Consider the following 6,000-nt stretch of genomic DNA (forward strand, 5'->3'; position numbering starts at 1 on the left):
TCTATTCCTCTTTCAGATTTTCACAAGCACTCAATTTTTTAGGCGATTCACTATTCACCTTGGATCTCCCTCGCCCGGGCTCAGATCCTCTGAACACAATGTTTGTAAATGATTTATGCATTCAATTTCTCGTAGGATATTCTTTCTTGGGTGACTCACGGTTCATACCCGATCCCCCTCAGTCGTGCTCAGATCTCGGATCCCCCTCAGTCGGGCTCAGATCTCGGCTCCCCTTCAGTCGGGCTCAGATCTCGAATCCCCCTCAATCGGGCTCAGATCCCTTTTAACACAATGTTCAATTAGTCTCCCACTGTGGTGCTCAGACTAATTACAATTTCCAATATGACTTTACACAAACTTGCTTTAACCAAAAGCTTTTAGCTGATCTCCCTCCGCCCGGCTTGGACCAACTTCCTATGCTTTTTCATCCACTATCAAAGACTTTCAAATATGTACAGGGTTTTGCTTGACCCGTTGCAGGACCACTTCGATTTCACTGTACTTTATCACTTTTCACTTTTGCCACCTTTCAGCTGGATACCTAACAGAGACTTTCGAATGTGCACCCACGTGGTGCCAGACTTCTCTGTCTACGGTATTGTATCTTGGCTTCAAAGTTCAATCACTCATCTGCTGTTTAATTTTGTTTGCGTCGCTTGCCACATACGCTTCATAACAGAGGTATTGCTAGGGGGTGGGGGCTTAGGGGACTATAGCCCCGGGTCTTTTGGTTGTAGCCCCAGATAGAATCTCAGGGGCTACAACCAAAAGGCTAGCTAGCCCCAAGTCCTGACAGCCCGGACATTAGTGTAGCCCTGGATCTTTTCCAGACCTAGCAACACCCCTGCTCCATACACTGTTCTCGTTAGTTTTCATATACAATGTTGCTGCCTGCAACCTTGGCTTCAACACAGACCGGTCTGGTATCAGTCTCCCCAAGTCACCGGCTGTGCTGACTTCACTGGCGCTGCTTTGTTGTAGGAGCCATGGACAGTACCACAGCGACAAACAATTCTCCCCACCTTGAATATTGACACAGGAGAGCCCTGAGTACCTCCGACACACAATGCAGGATTCTTCAGCCTTGATTCCTGGTCTTACGTTTCCTATTCTTGAAGGTTCATGAAAGTAACAGTCTTCCTTGAAACGGCAAGGGCACTTCCTTCCGTGCGATCCTCTTCGGTTTGCCATCTTTCGCCTTGTGTTAAACTGCCATTTTGGAACTGCTGCTTCCTCGTGTGCTTTGCCTTGCTCAGAGTGTGCTTTCGTGCTCGGCCTTTTATCTGTGTGGGGAAGTGTTATGGAAGTCTGGTGTGTGTAATGGTTAGCAGTAATAGCCTGACCATTGTATTGGGACATGTCGGGTATACGACTCGGGTGTCAGTCCATTTTCTCATGTAGTGAGCTGTATGTGAGGAAATGTTCATGTTGGGAAAGGCGGGGGGGTAGGTTGAGTTACTAAGCATCCTACTTGGTAGGATGGGGTAAAGGTGTTACAAGGAAGGGGACCACGTCCCGCCATCCCATGCCCCACTTCCACTCCCTGAATTCCCCTCACCTAGGTGATCCTCCTGCACTTGTCCACCACCACGAACTTGATGCAAAAGCAATGGCTGTGTTCTGGGCACCTGGATGACGGATCCCCGAGGACTAGCGGATGAGACACCTTCCGGTTTTTCACAGGGGTGATGGAAGTGCCTGTGGACCCTCCATGGCCAATCTACGATCCTACACATCAAGGAGCGATTTGGTGGTAGTGTTACTATATATCAAAATAGGTCTATTTTCTGTTGGGTGCCAAAGGAGCTTCCAATGTGCCATCCCGCTATTGCTTCTTCCATTCCCCACCAGTGCTTTGACTATGAGTCTTTTAACCATTACCTCCAAATTCGCAGTTGGGAAGCTTGTTAGTAACTGATCAGATTGGGGGAACCCCAGCACCCCTCCGCAGTGACAAATCTTTCATGTAATCCTGGCGTTTTTCCCCCTACAAACATAAGTTAACGGTCTCTTTCGAGCTTTGTGATGACTGTTTTTATTACTGGGATGAGCAGGGCTTGGCATAGATATGGAGGCATGGCAGAACATTCATTTTTACCTAGTTGATCCTGCCGAGCCATGTGATTGTGAAATATTACCATTTATTGAGGTCTCTTCTGATCTTGTTATATATTAAGGTGTACTTCTTCTTGAATAATTCCTTTAATGATATTCACAGCCAGGTATTTTATGGAGTCATCTACCCATTTAAATCCTGTATTTTCTGAGAGGTGCTTTTTAAAGGCATCAGGGGTGGCCAGACCTAGAAACTCTGACTTACCGGAGTTAATCTTAAAGCCTGACGCACCAGAAAAGACAGTTCATTCAAATTCTACTTCTGCTAGCTTTTCACTTAAATTGGACACTGACAGAAGCACGCCATCAGCAAAAAGAGCTGTTTTATGTTCCCTCCTCCTAAATTTGATACCCTTCATCTTCAGGTTTGCTCTTATTTTTCTGGCTAAGGATTCCGTAGATAGGATAAACAGTAAGGGGGAGAAGAGGCACCCGTGACAAACCCCTCTTCCTCTGTGGAAGGGCAGAGAGAGCTTACCGTTTAGTCTGATCATGTCTGTCAGGTGGCCATAATTTGCTTACATCCAGGAGATCATACAGTCCCCAAAACCAAACCTCACTACAGTATCTCACCCAGTCTACCCTGTCAAAAGGTTTCTCTGCATCTAAGACCAACAGGGCAAATGGGTCGCTCGAGAAGCAAGTAACCTTGGCAACTCAGTGAATACACTTACATATGTTATTTGATGTTTGGTGACTCCAAAAAAAACCTTATTGGTCGTTGTGGGAATCTAAGGGAGGACCTCCTTGAACAGCTATCCAGCGTTTTGCTGTACACTTTTACATCTGTATTCAACAGTGTGATCGGTCTGTATGAGCTGCAGAGCTCTGGGTTTTTTCCAAGTTTTGGTATTACACTTATTACTGCCTCTGACGTTGGGCCTGTTACCGATCCTGAACCACAAAACACAATGAAGAGGTCTACCAAGAGAGGCACAACCTCCTTCTGAAATCTTTTGTAGAACAGGCTTGTAAGGACATCTGGCCCCAGGACCTTATTTGGTTTTAGGGAGGAATTAGCCCTCCAGACTTGCTCTCTGTTCAGGGGAAATCACCAGCAGATCGGCCTCTGCTACTCATGTCATATTTGTTTTTCTTTGCTATCTCAGACATAAAGGGCTTGCTGTACCAGCCTAAAACCCCTCAGTTTAAGGTTCTCAACCGTTTGCCTATTTCATAAAGGATATCCGGGATGTGTCTTTTTGTTGTTTCATTTTTCATAGGTTGCATAGAATCCTATCAGGTTTATTTCCCTTCTCCTAAATCGTTCTTTTGCGGCCTAGTAAGGACCTCTCAGCTCTATTGGTCTGGAGGAACGATAGACGTCTTTGGGTTTCTTGTAACAAAAGGAACATTGTGCGGGATCAATTCGCTCTATGTTGTATTTCAAGATTTCTAAGTTCCGATTGTATCGATTCATAGGCTTGTTTCCAGACCTTTGTGAGTTTGCATGATTCTGCCAGAAATGTGCCTCTCATTGTGGCATTAAAGGCATCCTAGGTTGTGTTGTGGGATTTATAGGAGGGCAGAGTTGTTGTAATTAATTCCTGAATGAACTCTTTCATGTCTTGTACAGCCACTTTATCCCCTAACGCGTGTTGAGGTTGAGTCCATGGAGTATGTTTGAGGTTTCCCTGTAAAATCAGTGTAGCTGGGGTCGTATATTGCCCTGATGACAATGCACACCCGAAGGTGTGGGGGATCAGTGAGGAGTGAACACAAATGTAATCGATTCCCATGAATGTCCTGTTAGGGTGGGAGAAAAAGGTGTAGTCCCTCGAGTCTGGGAAGTGCGATCTCCACAGGCCCCTCAACCTCAACTCTCAGGGGCAATGCTACCCCTGGAGCCTTCCCCTCTTGCGAAGTCAACATTAATATTCTAAAGTCTCCTCCTACAATTGCTTCATAATTCACCCATTTCTGGACCTAATCCAGGAGCTGAGAGACGAATTTACCCAGCCATGTGTTCTGGACACATGCTGATATTAAAACCACGCCTCTGTAAAAGGGAATCTTCCCTCCTTGTCCACTAGAGCGTCCTCCACTCGGAAGGGGATCCCTCTGCAGAGTAGGGTCCCACCACCTGCTATTTTACTCTGTGAGGGATGCCTGGAAGACCTGCGCAAACGCCTTGTGCTTCAATCTATTCTGGTCTATTCTCCATAGATCGGTCTCTTGTATAAATGCAATGACAAATATCTTCTAGGAGAGTGTTGAATAGCCAAGCCCTATAATTTGGGGAGTCACCTAAGGTCAAACAATTGAATGGTGACTCGATTGCACCATTGCACATTATCTCTTTCCTTTATTGTGGGAACCTAACCAGCGACCCCCAAAACACACCACCCAACCCCTGCCTAACTATCTGCCCTCCCCTCAAACTCATACACTCTTTTAACCTGCAGAGAGGATTCTCTCCCTGTTATCCTCTGCTGTATTCCCGGCAAGAGTGTGAATCTTCCAACAATTAGAGAAATGTGTCCCCGTTAATAACTATTAGACAACGAATCAAATCATGGGGGTGAGCCACACACTATTGGGTGATTTAGCTTCGACGAACAGGACTTCGATTGTTGGTGAGGGCTCTACAACGTGCACCCCGGTGCTTTGTTAGCTGCTTTAGTGGTTTTTCATCTGGACCCTGGACCATCTTTCCCTCCTGTCATTTGCGTCTCCACCTCCATGGTCGGATGTACCCTGTTCCTCCCGGGGTAGGCCCCAGGGGGGGGAGGGGAGAGGAGAGAGAGAGAGAGAGAGAGAGAGGGGGAGAGGGGGAGAGAGAGAGAGAGAGAGAGAGAGAGAGAGAGAGAGAGACCCTCCTCCACAGTTGTGATCCTTTGCTGTATACCATCTTTAATGATGAGCAGGGCACATGGGAATGCCCGTTGTAAGGGGTATTGATTTTCTGTGGGTGTTCTGTTATTCTGTGAAATCCCCTTCTTTACATTGGGGTCTGGGTCATCCCATCCTGAAAGAAATGGACCCTGCAGCCCTTGAATTCCACCCTACATCTGTCTCTGACTGCAGGCGTGACCTTTTCCTTCGCAGAGAAAGAGTAAAGCTTCACCAGGACGTCTCATGGTCTGCCCCCCTTATCTTTGGGGACTACCGTGTGTACTCTATCAATGATTAATTCCAGGCTGTGGTTGTCCGGAAGGATGGATGTAAAGAGCAACATCAGGAATGTCCGTAGACAGGAGTCCACCAAGCCTGCATTAATAGCTTTAGGACTGGTGTGGCCCATGGACAGGAATTGTCCAGGCGCTCAGAGGTGTCTAGCAGTTGAGTGATGATAATTCCTTGGACTTTGGGCAATTCATTGGCAAGGTCGGTGACAATATCTTAATTTGTAGGGTCCTCTCCCCCACGGCCTGTGTCTCCCATTCTTTTCAGGCTTTTCTTCATCTCTTCTTTCAGAGAGTGAATTTCTCTGGTGATGTCACCCATGCATGACTAAAGGTCTTCCTTGGTGATCTGTGAGTAGACTCCCTCTGTTGCTTCTCCCCCTTTTTGCCCATTTCACATTGTAGGCGTGTGTTTAAGGCCACCCCACTTGCTGAGAACATTTTTGTCCAGGCTGTCCCATGGGGGGTTCTTCTGCAGTGTATCCATAAGCGCTGTGGGGGGCCTTCGCAATACTGTCCCAATCGGTCCACAGCTATAGGGGCACTGCTGTAGCTTCTGTGACCCTATTGGATTCCTCTCAGTGGCCTCAGGCCTCTCGGCTTCCAGAAATGACTGCAGGTCATGGCTGGGATAACTCTCCAATGGAGTACCACTCTGATCCCACATGTGTTTTATCCCGGGAGATCCGCTGAAGCCACCAGCACAATGGACCTGCCTCTTGTGCCTACCTTTGGTGCATACCGCTGCTCCCTCGTCTAC

This window comes from Ambystoma mexicanum, chromosome 8, assembly GCF_040938575.1.
Source record: "Ambystoma mexicanum isolate Mex_15411 chromosome 8, UKY_AmexF1_1, whole genome shotgun sequence".
NCBI classification, from domain to species: domain Eukaryota; kingdom Metazoa; phylum Chordata; class Amphibia; order Caudata; family Ambystomatidae; genus Ambystoma; species Ambystoma mexicanum.